Source organism: Talpa occidentalis, unplaced genomic scaffold, assembly GCF_014898055.3.
Source record: "Talpa occidentalis isolate TD23 unplaced genomic scaffold, MPIMG_talOcc4v2.1 talOcc4.8, whole genome shotgun sequence".
In the NCBI taxonomy this organism is placed as follows: Eukaryota; Metazoa; Chordata; class Mammalia; order Eulipotyphla; family Talpidae; genus Talpa; species Talpa occidentalis.
In genome coordinates, this window is record NW_023605194.1 from 71,333,290 (window position 1) to 71,350,586 (window position 17,297).

Consider the following 17,297-nt stretch of genomic DNA (forward strand, 5'->3'; position numbering starts at 1 on the left):
CAGCACCGGCGAGCTCCCAAGTGAGTTTCTTCAGACACAGAGACGTTAGTTGTATCCAAAAGGGCAGGATTATTATAAAGGGAGAGAATAAAGGACACTCACCCAGACGCCAGCGGGCAAAGGGCGGCTGCAAGAGGGACAGGTTTGCTGGGAGAGGCCTGCATGGTCGCAGTCAGGCAGCCTTGAGGATCGTTGCCTGCTGAGGGAGTTCAGTGCACAGGTCATGGGCACAGGTCACAGGCACGCAGGAGGCCGCTGCCCTGTAGAGGGACAGAGAGTTGGACAAAAGGTGCATTCAGGCAGAAGGCTGCTGCCCCACCCAGGGCTGAGATTGTGCTGACACAGTCTTCTCTCTGGGAGGTCTCCTCCTTCCTGGTTTGTTGGTTGTTGACTTTGAATAAACTATATGGAATTTGAAAGGGAGGGCCTCCCTGGTGGCTCAAGGGGTTAAGCTCAGCACACACCCCTTACCCCTGGTATCTGCCTGGGTCTATGCTCTGGGTCTGGGCATGGGCGCCTGAGTTCCTATTGCTAGTTCATGGTTACTAATCTCTCTCCCCCACCACCAGCTCTGGGCATCGTGTGAGCTGGGGTCTGGTCTTGTGGCGTCTCCATTCCAGTTTTTCTAGCCTTATCCACCATCAGATAGCAGAGCCCATTTAAAGTAGGCAGGTTTGGGATTTCTGAGGGTGCTAACAGGTTTGTGCAAGCAGGAAACCACCACTTTCCCAATGGCTCCCACGGCTTAGGCAACTGTGGGACCAGCCTCGCCTACATCCACCCGGCCGCTTCCAGGCTAGGTTGGGTGTCCCAGGCCGTAGTTACCCACAGGGCAAAACTGGCTCCCCCAATAGTGCCAAAGTCTGCTGCATAGGGGTGTTCCCAGTCTGGGGGGCGAGGGCTGCCAGTTTTGAAAGGACTAAGGCAGGAACTGTCTATGGGGGGCTGGGGGGATCTGAAAAGGAAATGGGGGAGCAAGCCTGGAGGCATGCATTCTGCCAGCCCCTGAAAGCCTGGAAGGTCAAGGCAGAACCCTGGGTTCTTGGCCTTTGAGGAAGGAAGTGTTACAGGGCAGGGAGAGGGGCACCCCAGAACCCCCAAACTGCTCGTTTTAAATAGGTTCTGCCGTCCGCCAAATCAAGATAAAACATATAAGACCTTTAATGGAAAGGAACTTTAATACAATTAGTGTGCAATACAGAAAAGACAAAGAACATAGTTTCCAAATCAAGCACCCACAGTTATCTGTCCCCTCGTGAGTAAAAGCCCAACCAAACAGGATTGGCCCAGAGCAAGGCCCAAAAGCCTGCCACTATCTCAAGAGTCCTTAGGGGCCTCCTTGGTGTCTCAAGGGGTTAAGACGCAACCTATAAAGCTGTCCACAGCCTCTGCAGCATGAGTTCGATCCCCAGGCCGGCCAGGGAGCAACCCACACAGCGCAGCAGACTACTTCTGGCTTGCCCGCTGCTCCCCTCAGCAGTGTACTTCGGTCAATCTGCCTGTTCTGTTCCCCACTCTGTCTCTGGTGAAACCTCTCAACCGCCCCCCACCCAACACCTCTGGCCTGTACCCCAGCTCCTGTATGCATAAATAAATTAATTAATCTTTAAAAAAAAATAAGAGTCCTTGGGTTCCCTCTGGAAAAGGTTTTATAATAGGGTGGTACCCAGGAAAAGGAGATGTTCCAGGCTCCCTGCCCCACCCAAAAGGAGGGTGGAGCTGAGCAGGGACAAGAAGAAGCTGGAGAGAAGACTGAAGGAGGAAGGAAGCAGGATGGAGACCCAGAAGGAGACCTGGAAGAGGCACGTGGAGCTGAGAGACACATGAAGAAGCTGTACTAATGTCTTGGTCCTGGACTGGTTGGAACATATGTGGGTGAGAGACCCATGGGGAGGTGACAATGGCAGCTTTTACCTTGACTTTGATTTTTCCTCTTTTCCTCCCAGACTTGTCTGGCTGTTTCTGACCCTTTCCTGTGGGTCCTCACCAGAAGGTGATTTAGACTGTGGCAGCTTTAGGGCCTTGCTCTGGGCCAGTCCCATTTGGCTGGACTTTTACCCACGAAGGGATGGGTAATTGTGGGTGCTTGATTTAGAAACTATATTCTTTGTCTTTTCTGTATTGTTCACTAATTGTATTAAAGTTCCTTTCCATTGTGCTCACTTCGGCAGCACATATACTAAAATTGGAACGATACAGAGAAGATTAGCATGGCGCCTGAGCAAGGATGACAAGCAAATTCATGAAGTGTTCCATATTTTTTAAAGGACTGATCACAAAAATATACAAAGAGCCGATGAGACTCAACAAAAACAAAGAAAATAATCCAGTCAAAAAATGGGCAGAAGAGCTAAAAAGAAACTTCACGAAAGAGGAAATGCAAATGGCCAACAGGCATATGATAAAATGTTCAACATCACTTGTAATCAGGGAAATGCAAATCAAAACTACCATGAGATACCATCTTACACCAGTGAGAATGGCACATATTGAAAAAACTAGCAACAACAAATGTTGGCGAGGATGTGGAGAAAAAGGAACTCTCCTGCACTGTTGGTTGGAGTGCAAACTGGTCCAACCACTATGGAGAGCTGTGAGGAGATTTCTTGACCTACTAAACATAGAGCTTCCATATGATCCAGCAATTCCACTCCTAGGTATTTACCCAAAGGACACAGAAACATCAATTCCAAAGAACACCTGCACCCCTATGTTTATAGCAGCACTGTTTACAATAGCTAAGCTTTGGAAACAGCCCAAATGCCCAAAAATAGATGACTGGATCAAGAAGAAGTGGTACATATACACCATGGAATATTACTCAGCCATCAAAAAAGACAAACTCATGCAACTTGCAGCAACATGGATGGCGCTGGAAGGGCTCATGCTCAGCGAAATAAGCCAGAAAGAAAAGAAAAATACCAGATGGTCTCACTCATAGCAGGAATCTAGAAAACCTAAATAAGGGACAAGGAAAAAGAATAACTATAAGAAAGAAAAAATCAAAATCAACAAGCAACTATAAACCAGAGACACACTATGGGGTGGGGGGGAGAGAGGACGGATTGGGGTAAAAAATAAATAAATCTTAAAAAAAAATTATGCTGAAAAAAAAGATCCTTTCCATTAAAGTCTCATGTATTTTGTGTTGATGCGGCATATGGCAGAACCTATTTAGAGCAGGCAGGTTTGGGGGTTCTGAGGTGCCCCTCTCCCACAGGCATCGGCGAGTTTGCAGGCAAGTTTCTCCATGACACAGAGGTGTTAGTTGTATCCACAAGGGCAGGTTTATTATAAAGGTGAGAATAAAGGACACTACACAGATGCGGGCAGAGACTGGAGAGGGACAGGTTTGCTAAGAGGCCTGTGTGGCCCCAGGGGCAGCCTCTGGAGGGGCCTGTCCCTGCTGCCTGCAAGGAAGAAGTTGGCAGTGGGGAAATGGGGGTGGGGGAGGCACCGACACAGCCCAGGGATGTAGTGACCAAGGAATGGCCTCTTCCTGCCCTATGGGAGGCATTAACAAGTTTGTCCTCCCCCATCTCTTGCAATTTCCCTCCCGGTTGAGCAGGTTTGTCTTCTTGCATTCCAAGGAGAGGGAAGTTAAACAGCAGTGTTGACAAGCATGCTGGGCCACCTATCCTGAATCTCCAGACTCTGGGTCCAAAGGACATGCCGGCCCTACCCCCTCCCCTTTGCAGATCCTCGTCCATGTCCCCCTTTTTTCCTTTGTATAATAGCCCCTGCCCTCTGCCCAAGAGCAGGATAGTGGTCTTTCAGACAACAGTTTGAAAGACTGTTTGTTGACAGTCTTTTAAAAGATTTGTTCATTTATACATACAGGAACAGAACAGGCAGAGCCACTGAAATCCACTGCTGAGAGGAGCAGTGGGGAGACAGGAGAGGTGTGCTATGCCCTGTGGGTCAGCTCCCTGGCACTCAGGCCACAGTGGCTGTGGATAGCTTCATAGCGCTGAGACTAACCCCTGAGCCACCAGGGAGGCCCTCATTTGTCGACAAATTAAACCACTTCCCTTTTATTGGCTGAGGGAAACCATGACTGGTGTTCCGTATCACAGGCCGGCAGGAGGCTGTTGCCCCCACCAGGGCAGAGCTTGCCCTGCTAGAGTCTTCTCCTGGGGAAGGCTCACCCTGTTACAGGGCAGGGAGAGGGGCACCCCAGACCCCGCAAACCTGCCTGCTCTAAATAGGTTCTGCCATCAGCTGCATAAACACAAAACAAATGAGCCTTTAATGGAAAGGAACTTTAATACAATTAGGAAACAATACAGGAAAGGCAAAGAATATAGTTTCTATATCAAGCACCCAAAGTTACCCGTCCCCTTGGGGGTAAAAGTCCACCCAAGCAGGATTGGCCCAGAGCAAGGCCCCAAAGCCTGCCACAAGTCTGAAGCATCCTCCAGTGGGGACCCACAGAAAAGGCTCAGAAACAACCAGACAAGTCTGGAAGGAAAAGAGCAAAATCAAAATGAAGACAAAAACCACCACTGTCACCTCCCCACGGGTCTCTCACCCACATTTGCGTCACCCAGTCCACGACCAAAAGTCAAGTGTAGTTTCTTCACGTGTCTCTCAGCTCCATGTGCCTCCTCCAGGTCTCCTTCTGGCTCTCCATCCTGCTTTCTTCCTTCCTTAGTCTCCTCCGCAGCTTCTTCTCCTCCCTGCTCAGCACCACCCTCCTTTTGGATGGGGCAGGAAACCTGGAACCTCCCCCTTTCCTGGGGACCACCCTGTTACAACCCCTTTGTGGAGTTAACTCTTGTTAACCTGACCAATTCCAGGGTGGGCTAGGATGGTTTGTAAGGACAAGTGATTTTCCACAGCGGCCCCATCTCCACCCTCCCCCTCCTCATCCTCCTTCTGTCTGCCCAGGTGACACTCCATCATCAGATTCCTGCTACAGCTGTGGGCCTAAGGGCTTCTCCTTTCTGGAACTGGTCCAAGGATTCTGACCCCTGCCTCCAGCCCTGGCCTACACAAGCCAAGGTTCTGGTCTCTAGGCACCTCCTTTTCAGCTTTGTGGCTCTCAACCTCCATCAGCGCCGAGCTCCAGGAGGGCTGCATCCCTCGCCCCCAGTAAGCTCCTCTCACGTGTGCCAGGGCTGGTCCACCAGCCCCCGGGTTAGTGGAGTAAGTAGGGGCCCAGGTGGGCAAGCACTGGACTGGGACCCGCCCACTGCAAAGCCCACTTAGGTGGAACTACAGCAACAGGCCCAGCTCTGCTGGGAACTGACACCTGTCGAAGGGGAGGCTCTGGGCTCCTGTCCCACCCGAGGGAGGGGTTGCTGAGCAGTCAAGAGCAGCTAAAAACAGGAAGACCTGGAGGATGCCCAAGGAGCAGAGATTTGTGGAGAAGCCATGCTGGCTCCTGGGCCCTGGACTTGCCCCAGGGACTCAGGGAGAGGGAAGGGACACTAGGAGGAGACAGAGACATGGGAGAGGCCCGCGGGGTGACTGTGGCAGCCTGTATCTGGACTTGGGCTTGGATTTTGCTCCTTCCCTCCCAGACTCTCCTGGCCCCTCTGCCCCTTCCCTGTGGGCACCCCCAGGAGGTGCCCTAGATGTGGGCACCTTTATACTGCATTACCCCGCCGGTCTCTTCCTGGGAAATGAGCAAGGAGACGCTTTGAGCGCGGATGAAAATCTGTGTGTGTAAATGTTCACCAGGACTTTACTGCGTAAATAGCTGGAAACCATCTCAGTGAAACCCTCAGGGAGGGGGGAGCTCAACAGATCACGTGTGTCCGTAGACGCAGCAGTGAGGGGCGGTGACTGGGGCGGGGAACCGGGGTGCGGGCCCTGCTAGGGACGAGGGACCCGGGAGGCGCAGCCGAGGGCGCCGCCTGGTGGCGAGGACAGGTCGTGCGGCCAGGGCGAGGAAGGCGGGGGCCGCGGAGCGGGAGCGAACCCCGACCCCCCATCTCTGCGGGGCAGGGGCTGGTTGGCGGCGTCACCTGTGCTCGCTGTTAAATGACCCTGAGCAAGTTTTTAAATCCAAGTAACACGTGCTGCGTTCTAACGGCTTCCGAGTTTCCCCGACACGCTTTTGGAGGAGACCCGGCTCTGCGCCTCCGTTTGGTGGACTTGGCGCAGGGGGCGTGGCCACGCGAGCGCCCAGGTGAGCCCCGCCCCGCCCCGCCCCGCCGGGGCACCTGCCCCGCCCCGGCCGCGCCTGCGCGCGCCCAGCCCGGCTCCTGGACGCCGGCCACCCCCGCCTCAACCCGCGCGGGCGCGGCCCCCTCGGTGGCTCCGGCCCCCTCCGCACCTGCTGACTCGCGGCGCCGGAGGGGACGGTGAGCCAGGGTGGGGGCGAGCGCCCCTCCGTGCTGGCGGCTGCCGGCGGCCTGATGGGGCCCGGGCGGGTGGGGCGCGTGGAGAGCCGGGCACTCTGGGGTCCGTTACTGGGCCTGGAGGAGCCTGGGGCCCGGATCCACCCCTGAGCGGGACCCCCGCTCCCGGCGCCGCTGACGGGAAGCGCGTCCTGCCCCCAACACGTGTGTGTCCCGGCCTCCAGGCCGCGCCTCTGATTCCCGCGATGGAGAGGAGCGTTTGGGAGCAGATCGCCCACAGCCGGTGACGTCCCCCTCCACCGGGTCCGGCGGGTGGGAGGGCAGAGCCGAGCCCAGCCTCCGCGCGCCTGGAGGGGCGCCTCCTCGGCCCAGGGCCAAGGGGTGGTGGAGAAATGGAAGCCAGCTGGGCCCTCTTAGGCCGGTAAAGGCTCCACCCCGCCCCCTCCGGGCTCAGTGCGGCTTGGGGTCTGGGCCAGAGAAGAGAGGGTCCGTCCCTTCCAGAACAATCCCACCCGAGCCTGTGCCTCCCTCTCCCAGCGCAGAGAACTCAAGCCACATGCTTGTTTTAGGAGAGTTCTCCCTGAGTCAGACCGTGGGGCCACTCCCGGGTTCAGATCCCCTGGAATGACCACATGAACGCCGTCTCCCTGGTGCAGACTCCTGGTCAGCAGTGTGCAGTCAGGGGTCCAATGCGCTGGCCTCTCATGAGCCTCCAGGAGAGGATGGGGGGAGCCTGTCCGCGGGAGGCTCTGGCCCAGCGCAGTGACTTCTCTACTCTCTCCTGTTTCCTCGGCGGCCTCGCGCTGAGGCTCTTCACCAGCTTCTAGCCCCAGCGCGCCCCGCGTCTGGTCTGTGCTGCGGCTGCGCAGGACTGTGTCCGCGAGGGCTCTTCGGTGGTGATTATTCAGATATAGACAGCTGCTTTGGGGGCGCTGCTTTCATGTCCTATGAATTCCTTGTCCAGCGCTTGCTTTCTTGGTGGTGTGATGAGAACAGGAATTTGGCAACCCCTCTGTCACCCACGGTCACCTCTGTGCCCACCACCCACCCCACAGAGGCCACAGCAGCTGCCGGGCCCCTACACGCGAACTCAGTAGGGCCCTGGCCCCTGGCTTCAGGCCTGGTCTGCTTAGGGCTGGGCTCTGTGGCCAGCTTCAATCTGTGTCTCTCCAGAGAGCATTGGCCAGCATTGGATTGCCTGGCATGGCACATCATGTCATGTCATGGCACAGAAGAATTTAAAGGCAGCACGGACGCTCTTGTCCCCACACAGGTCCCTGCAGCTCTGAAATCACAGATCTGATGTCACCGTGACGCAGCTCTGGGCTTTCCCACACTCCAGTCCTGTATTTAACCAGAATGTGCCAAGGAGCTGCCACCAGGCCCCCAGGGCTGGCCCACCCTACCATCCAGGCCATGTCCTCCCTTCCCTGCCCCTGTGGAGACGTCTCCACCCAGATCCTCCTGCCTTCTCCTATCGCTGAGCCTGAGTCGCTTCCCCCCTCCAACGACTCGGTAGGCTCCAGCACAAGAGGACCCCGTCAGGTGACCTGTCGGGGTGGCCTCTTTCACTTGGGGGTTCTGTGTTCACACGTCCTCTCTGCCCCTCCAGCCCGGGCTGGACAGTGGCTGAGGAGCAGACACGGGTCCTGAGACTGGTGCTAAGACCTCTGATGGCTTGAACCAAGGGGCAAACGGAATCATGTCATGACTTTTACGTTGGGCCATGTGACAACCTTGAGCAAACAGGCCAGTGTTTCTACTTACCCCCTTAATTTTAGTTCTTTTAGATTTATTTTTGCATATTTAGATTTATGCATACAAAAACTGGGGTGCAGGCCAGAGATGCAGGAGAGGAGGGTGAGAGGACTCACTAGAGACAGAGTGGGGAATAGAACAGGTGGATCTACTGAAATACACTGCTGAGGGGAGCAGCGGGTGACACAGGAGAGGTCCGCACCCTGTGGGTAGCTCCGTGGCTGGGGATTGAACTCAGGCCGCAGTGGATGGGGTAGCTTGATAGTGATGAGCCTTAACCCTTGCGATACCAGAGAGGCCCCCCTTAATTTGTTTTGCCTTCCCCACTGGCCTGGCGGATACAGGGTGTGCAGGCAAAGGCTCACCACAGCTTTTGCACCCGGTGTCTCCGGAGAGCCCATCCGTGCGTTTCCATCTCAGCTGCGACAGGTGAGCCCCACAATGGGGACCCCAGGGTCCCTGCCCACCTGAGGAAGGGGACTGGGTGCAAGGGGGGCTTCACAGGACTGGGAAACAAGCTTCAAGGAGAGAGGCCTGCAGGGGCCCGTGGAGCAGAGATGTGTGAGAAGCCGCTCTGGACTTGTCCGAGGGACTCGGGACAGGGAAGGGACACTTGGAGGAGAAAGACATGGTGAGATGCCCGCGGGGGTGACCGTGGCAGCCTGTCCCTGGGCTTGGATTTTGCTCCTTCCCTTTCAGACAGCCTGGGCCCTCTGCCCTTCTTTGTAGGCCCCCTGGGAGGTCCTTAGACCTGGGGCAAGTTTTTTGGGCCCCAGGGGCCCTACTTGGGCCACCCTATTGGCCTGGGCCTTTGCCCTGAGCGGACGGTGACTGTGGGTGTTTTGCTGGAAACCGTCTCACCTCCTGCGCCCTCCACGGGACACACTAGTTGCGCTCAGGTTCTTAGCTATTAAAGTGGGGTGGCGGCAGCATTTCTATGCAGGAAAAAGGACCCTCAGACAGAAGATGGGAGCCCCTGCCATCCACACCTGCGCCAGAAGGAACACAGACCTAGTCAGAGATTTAAGAGGGGGCACAAGACCTGCACCCAGAAACTAACACACACAGCAAGAAGCTGGTGGCAACACAAGTGAGCGGGAAGATGCTGGGCTCATGGTGGCATGAAAGATGTCAGCCCCCCACGGTACACCCTCTAGCCCCACCCCGTTCGTGGGGCCCACCGGGGAAAGCAGGGCTCACAATCTCACAGCCCCACCAGGCCCAGGCTGCCGGGGAGGATGGCCCTGGGGCAGTCATGTCGGGCAGGGACCTGTGCTGTGAGGACAGGGCTGGAAAGCCAGAGAGGTCCCATTTTATATCTTGACATTTTCATTGTTGCCTACTCAACAGTATGCAGGCACGATTAATCCACATTATTGGATGCAGCTAGAGCCTCATTATTTTCACTGCTGTACAATAATTTTTCCATTCTATTCTACATACACAGTGTATTGTTTCCTTAATACTTTCTCTCCATGCTGGAATAACACTGGCTCTGGAATTTCAGCCTACTTCCTTCATTTAACATTGTAATGTAAGGATTTTTCAAGTCATTAGAAACCACTCAGAATGATGGTACCTGATACATTTCTTTTTCTTTTTTTAAAAGTTATTTAATTATGCATACAAGAACTAGGGCAAAGCCTTAGGAATTCTGTTGTGTTGGTAGAAAAACATTTAAGGATAAAAATATGGGCTTCCTACTTGTCAGGCAGGCTGGGCAGAGAAGCAGCATGTGAAGTGTTACTATTAAGGTCACCTCATTGTTTTTAAGGAGAAGGTTTGGGTTTCTGGCCTGAACCTAGGGTCCGGCTAGTTTGTAAATCCCAATAAACACATTTTGCCTTTAAAAATATTTTTTAAATTATGGATTTATTTTGTTTAATCCATAAGCTTCACATAGCTTTAGTTTTAAAAAAAGCTTTAGTTTAAAAAAAAGTTTAAAAAAAAAACAGGAAAAGAAAGATACTATTTGTTTTTGTTTTTAAAGATTTATTTATGCATACAAAAACTGGGGTATAGGCCAGAGGTGTGGGGGCTAAGAGGTCTCACCAGAGAGAGTGGGGAGCAGAACAGGCAGATCTACTGAAATACACTGCTGAGGGGAGCAGCAGGGAGACAGGAGAGGTCTGCTGCACCCTGTGGGTCACTCCCTGGCCGGGGATCAAACTTGTGCTGCAGTAGCTGCGGATAGCTTCATAGTGCTGACACTTAAGCCCTTGCGCCACCAGGGAGGCCCAGAAAGATACTATTTAAAAGTCTGGGCCTCTTCCAATTTTCAAATACAAGAGTTCTGAAATTTGGCTCTACCTATGGGATGAAGAAGATAAAAGCATGAATGGAGCAGTGGCATTCCACACCAACACTGATATAACTATGATCCTTGCAGTGCCTGGCTAATTGCCTTTACAAAAAGAAAAACAGAATAGCATGAAAAGCCTGTGTTCCAAATCTGCTTGTTGTACATCAGTATAAACCCACCATGTCCTGGCAAACTTACTTTCATCTTCTGTCTCATCCTAGAGCTCACGTCCTGATTCATCGCAACAGAGACTCCATTGGCAACAGGAAGGACCGTGGCATGAAAGTACTCGTTTGTGTTCCAGCAGTGGCTGAGGTCTGGGCGAGTTTGTGATCCCTGCTAGGCCAGAAGCCTCTTGACTTAAACTGGTGCTCAGACAAGAGGAAGAAAACAAGGAAGAAGAAAACCCTCTGGGAATAGCCAGAGACATTTAAAAAACCTAAAGAATGCCAGTCATATTTAAGATCCCTTTCTTGGGGCCTCCCTAGTGGCAAAAGGGGTTAAGCACAGCACTGTGAAGCTAGCTGCAGCCACTGCAGCAGGAGTTTGATCCCCAGCCAGCCAGGGAACTACCCACATGGTGCAGCAGATCTCTCCTGACTCGCCCACTGCTGCCCTCAGCAGTGTATTTCAGTCAGTCTGCCTGTTCTGTTCACCACTCTGTCTCTGGTGAATCCTCTCACCTCCCTGCACCTCTGACCTGTACCCTAGGTCTTGTATGCATAAATAAATCTTAAAAAAAAATAAAATCCTTTTCTTAAAAAGGGCAATGGACAGTCAATGGACAAGTGTCACCAACACTTTCTAGTCTAATGTGATTTTCCGCCTAGCAATGATTGCTAGGAAAGTTGTAGCCTAAAGCTCAACACATTTTAGCAATTTTGAAGGAAGAGGCCCAGAAACTATGCTTAGAGGCTTGGACTTTCTCCTGAGAGCAGTGGGAACCCCTGAAGGGATTTGAATAATGGCATGACACAATAGGGTTGCCCTGTTGTTTTTTTAAGATTTATGTATTTATACACACACGAGCTGGAGTGCAGGCCAGAGGTGTGAGGGAGGGTGAGAGGATTCAGCAGAGACAGAGTGGGGAGCAAAGCAGATGGATCCACTGAAATACACTGCTGAGGGGAGCAACAGGGAGACAAGAGAGGTCTGATGTTCCATGTGGGTAGCTCCCTGGCCGGGTATTGAACTCCTGCTTCAATGGCTGCCTATAGCTTCATGGTACTGAGACTTAACCCTGTACCACCAGGGAAGCCCTGAGCTGTACACTTTTAAAGGGTGAATTATATATCAATACAAGTTATTTATTTTTAATTATAGGGGTCACATTTTTGCTCTTCCATATGTGTCATGTTCTGCTCACCCTCTACCAGGCCACCTGTGCTAAGATCCCATCTTTCTCCCTCCCCGAACCCCTGTCTCCGGGCCTCCGTTTCCTCTGGTAGCCATTATATTCTTTCACTGAGTTCAAGATTTAGTCCCACTATATTTTGCCTGTGTATTTTTTTATATTTATATTCCACAGATGAGTGAAACCATCTGATATCTTTCACTTTTTGACTTATTTCATTTAACATAATCACCTCCAGATCCATCCATTTTGTTCCTAAACGCCATTATTTTATCTTTTCCTCTGAGTATGAGTTCCACAAATTTTCTGTCTGTTCATCTGATGAAGGGCTCTTGGGATGGTCCCATAACTTGGCAATTATGGACAGTGCTGCTGTGTACATAGGTATAGGTAGATCTTTTCATGTCACATCTGAATGTCTTCTCTAGGAAAGTGTCTATATAGGTCCTTTGCCCAATTTTTTTTTTTTTAGGAGAGCAAGTTTATTCAGTGAGTTATTACTGAGCTCTTAACTAGGTGCGAGGCACTATTTTAGGTGTTGGGAATACATTCCATTGATTAAAAACATACAAAAGTCCCTGTCTTCATTGTGCTTACACTCTAAACAAAGTATCCAAAACAATAAACATAATAAATAAGTAAATTACAGAGTAAGTTAGAAGGTAAAATACTACCCCCTCCAACCCCGCCCCCCCCCCAAAATAGAACAATTGTGAAAATGAAAACAAGTCTTATCTGTAAATTTTCCAAAACCAAAAAAGAGAAAAAATAAGCTTCCTCCTTGGAAAGTCTGTATTTCTTTAAATGAAAAAAAAAAAATATGTCTGGCTCTTAAAATGTTCATGGGATTTTTAAGCAAGAAATTAAAGGGATTTTCAAAGTATGAAAGTGGGTAACTTTCGTAAAATAGGGGCTCAATAGAGTTCTTGAGGTAGCAGAATCTGTTCTTACTGCAATAGTAGTAGAACTTTCCATAGTTCTAGCAAATTCTATGACTGGACACATTGCCAATCACAGCAGATCTGGAGTTAAGTCTGCTGAAGAAAGATTGCAGGGACAGAGAAGGGACGAATTCAAACAGCTTTTCAAGATTTGTTTTGCTTTATTTCCATTTCCTTTTTAAAATGCATCACCCTAACTTTTGTTAATTTCTTAAAGAAAAAGGGTGCATTCATTAAAAAGGAAAATTGAAAAATGGGAATGCCCACATTTCCAACTCCACCTCCCCTCCACATTGTACAAGATACACGTTTATTACATATTGGTGGACCCAGGTCTTACAACACCATCATCAGAGAGGTTGTTGACTCTAAACTACCAAGTAGATATTTCTTCCCTTTGACTTAAATTCAAATTCCATTTCAGCAGAGCAATCCAAAATAATTAATGTCTAGTTTTAACCTGTGGGAAATTAGGTTCTCCAAGTATAAAAATGCATAATAAATGGTGGTATTATCTTTGATCTGAAAGTCATATTTTCAACAAAATGGGGCAGAGACAGAACGTCCAGTTTGCACACCAGGAAAGAGGAGTGTCCACCCCACCGAACACTTACAAATTGATGACTATGACAGCAGCCCTTTCTAGAGGTAATAGTGTCATTAGGTTGTGATCATTCTCCAGAAACCCCAATAGCCCTGGATTAAGCACATCTGGAAATTGTTCGGATGACACAAATTTCTGTTTTCTGCCATTAAGGCTTCAATGTGTCTCCATGTTATTTCTTTGAAACCTCCTCCTTTTAAATGAGGATGTGTACATAAAGTGCAAGTAAGATGCATTCCCTTGCCCGTGCTTCCAGGCTCTCATTTGGATAAGCCAGTATTACCAAATCTACCAGTTAAACCGCCAGACAGCTAGATCATCTGCAGGTGTTTTTGGAGTTAGCCAATGAATCCATCTGGCAAAGAGAGTGTCTGAAGATCGATGCAGTCTTGGCAAGAAAACACAAAGTACCATAGACAAGAAAACACAAAGTACCATAGACAAGACAGGGATGTCAATGACATGAGCAGTAAAAGGGAATTTGAGTCACAGAAGACATCTTTGGAATGCAATTCTTTAAGACAATTCAGGAGCTGTAACTAAAATGAACGAAGCCTCCAGATTTCCGAGCATAGTCAATCTTCAGTGAGGGTAGATTCAGTTTTTCTAATTAAATTCCTGAATTTCTTTTCGGCTTCTGCCCTTTCTTCAGCATCAAAGTACCAAACAGTCACAGCATATCTGGTGGCACAGGAGGGTTGCAATTCATGTGGGTTCCTGCGATCTGACCAGAAGAACAAGAGTCTGTCAAAAATGGGTTCCACATCTGCTATGAATGATTTCCCTTCTGGAAATATCCACAGGACTCCACCATGTAGCTTGGCATCCCAATTCTTGTTCCGATAGTAGATGCAGGCCATCACCATTGGGGTTGTCTACAAGTCGAACGTAACCCGTTCCATTTCCTGAGTAGCCACCATTGCCTTGGACCTCTCCTTGATGTAGTATTTGCCCAGCCGACTCCTGCAGTACAGGACAAGTCTGTTGATGAGGGAGAGGAGAAAGCTGATGGCCTCGCAACCTTCCTCGTTGCTCCCATCCACGTGATCTGGTCGCCCCACAGGTGCCGCTTGGTGACTCTGGTGTGCGGCCCAGCCAGCTGGCCGTCCCGCAGGGCCCTATTGCAGTGCAGTTGCTTGATGTCCTCCAGGACGCAGTCGCCCACCACCCCTCCCAGGAAGTTGTCCAGGTAGCAGAAGCCGACCTTGTGCAGACAGGGCACCATGTACTCCAGGGTGATTTTCTCCAGTCTCCAGATCCAACCTCAGGATGTGTCCCAGGGGCAACGCGCCCGCAGAGCTGAGCTCGGGGACACCCAGCGCGCACCCAGAGAGATGGCGAACTACGCACACGTGCCACACTGCTGGGAGTTTGGCCCCGGCTTCAGCTACCTGCAGCGGCCACGGTCTGCAGCCGCCGCAGGGCAGGGAAGTAGGGAAAGTTATTTGCAACTCTGGGGAAGACAGATCCAGTTCAGGGACCAGCGGGAGTGGTGCGGAGCTCCAAGACCCAGCGCCAGACTGACCCAGTGAGGAGTCGGGAGGCCGGCTTTGGAGATGTGGAGCCACCACTAGTGCGGTGGCGGCCACCCTTTGCCCATTTTTTATTGGGTTGTCTGTTGTTGCTGTTGGATTGTATAAGAACTTTGTTTTGTTTTGAAAGATTTATTTATTTATGCATACAAGAGCTGAGGTACAGGACAGAAATGGGGGGGGGGTGAGAGGATTCACCAGAGACAGAGTGGGGAGCAGAACAGGCAGACTTACTGAAATACACTGCTGAGGGGAGCAGTGGGTGAGTCAGGAGAGGTCTGCTGCGCTCTCTGGGTTGCTTCCTGGCCGGCTGGGGATCAACCGATGCTGCAGAGGCTGCAGATTGCTTCATAGTGCGGTGCTTAACCCCCTGCCCCACCAGGGAGGCCCCTGTATGAGAACTTTGTAAACCTTGGCGGTTAGGCCCTTGTCAGATGTGTAACGTGCAAATATCTTTTCCCATTCTGTAGGCTGCCTTCTTGGTTTTGTGATGGTTTCTTTTGAGGAGTAAAGCTTTTTAGTTTGATTTGGTCCCACTTGTTTGTTTTTGCTTTTGTTTCCTTGCTGCTGGGGTCAAGTGCCCCAACCCATCCTGTGGCCGATGTCCTAAGTTTTCTTTCAGGTACTTTATGGTTTTTGTTCTTGTGTCCATATCGTTCATCCACCTTGAACTAATTCTTGTGTCAATAAAGCTTATTTAAAAGCAAATACAAAGTTGAGTGAGAACACATGTTACAGAAGAATACATAAGGCATGATTTTATTTGCACAAAGATCAGAAAAGGAAAATGCACACTGCGTTGCTGAGGGGCATGCAGGAGCAGCTATGAGGGAAAGCAGGGGAGGGGGCTGACAAAATCTGGGCTAATGTTTACCTTCGAGGGAGCAGGAGGTAGCTCAGGGAGAGACCCGGATGTCACAGGGCTGGTCCTCATGGTCTTCCCGAGACTTAGTTTAGGGTGTTCATAGCATTGTTTCAACAGTAGTTGTCCTTAAAAAGAGAGGTTCAATACTCTCTTGTACAAACACACACACACATGCATGCGCATGCTCACCAAGCTTCTGTGGACTATGTCCCTTTCATTATCTGTCCCGGGACGCATGTGTCCATGCGTGGACAAGGCAGCCCGTGAACTCTGTCCGGGAGGCCGGGCCCGCCCCAGGCTTGACCAGTTGGGTCAGTGCAGATGGCGAGCTGGGGTCCCTGTCATGCTGCCGCTGAAGCTGCTCTCAAGGGCCTCTCCTTACTGGGGCCAGCAGGAGTTGGCCCATGTACACAGGCGCCATGGCGAGCACTGGCACGGCCCAGGGTGGTGGCCTTCTCCCCCAGAGGTGAGCACACGCCCTTGCATCTCAAATGGAGAGACCCAGCCTGGGGACACTCTGTGCTAGGGACTGGCAGGGTCCTGACCCTGCCAGGGCTTGGCGCCGGAAGGTTGCCCAAGGGTTCCGAGGCGAGTGTGCAGGGACCGCCTGCCCCTTGCTGGACACTGGGTCTCTGAGCTGGGACTGCAGATGCTGATTCTCATCTCCATGCTCTGATCACAGCCCCAGGACGAGCCCGCTGGGGATGCCTGCCCTGCTTGGGTACGCCTGGGCCTGGGGCATGGGCTCACAGCCTCTGCTGTCCAGGCAGGAAGGGGTGCAGAGGGCAGTGAGGATGGGGGCAGGGAGGCGCAGGAATGCAAGAATGCAGGGGGTGGTTCCTGGCCTGGCCATGGCTCCCAACAGGCAGGTTCAGACCGGTGTGTCTCAGATGTGGTTTGCAGGTTTCTCTACCCCCGCTTCACCCTAAACCAGGTCATCGTTCAGAAGGAAGGGCCTGGGAAAGACAAGAGGACCGTGGGCCCAGCAGGAGGCTCTGTGCCCCCAGGAGCACAGGCTTACACTGGGTCAGCCCACAATGGGGTCTTCCTGGGGGGCCACAGGTTGGTTTTCCCTCCAAAATCCACCAGGTCTCTGTCCCACGCCTCTGTCCATTCTTCACACACCAGCAGAGCGACCGTGCCCCCTCCCTCACCCGAAGCCCCAGGCACCCCCCTTGCACATCTTTGTCTCAGGGAGGCTGCCAGGCTCCGTGTGCCAAAGCTCCCCCCGCCCCCCACATCATCCCAAGCCCTGCTCCTCGTGCCCAGGGAGCGGAACCAGATCCTAGAAAGGACGCTGTACTTTCTCACCTCAGGACCCCTGACCTACTGCTTCCAGGGCCCCTCAGCCCTGCCCGCCCCCGCCTGTGCTTTTCAGACCTTCAGCTTAGCACCTTCTGCAGAGAGGCCCCCCCTCCTCTGTGCCCACCAGGGTCCCGTCTCAGGCCACGCGATACTTGCCATCGCTGACACGCATCCTCCCTGGGTGACTGGGCCCCATGAGAGCTGGGGCCACTGGGCCCCGCCCAGGGTGTGGCTGCTGGTTTGAACCAGTCCAGAGGGCCTGTGATGAGGGCTGCACCCCACAGTTCCCTGGGGTACAGGCAGCTGGGGCCCTCCCCACAGTGCGCCC

At 52.0% G+C, this 17,297-nt stretch overlaps 1 non-coding gene and 1 pseudogene across 1 annotated transcript; one reads left to right on the forward strand and one right to left on the reverse strand.

Annotated features, from left to right (window-relative positions):
- Positions 1 to 2,155: 2,155 nt before the first annotated feature.
- Positions 2,156 to 2,262, forward strand: LOC119235004 (U6 spliceosomal RNA). Its single transcript, XR_005122760.1, has one exon. It is a non-coding gene; the product is annotated as a U6 spliceosomal RNA (small nuclear RNA).
- Positions 2,263 to 13,825: 11,563 nt separating this feature from the next.
- Positions 13,826 to 16,085, reverse strand: LOC119234692 (prolyl hydroxylase EGLN3-like; annotated as a pseudogene).
- Positions 16,086 to 17,297: the final 1,212 nt, after the last annotated feature.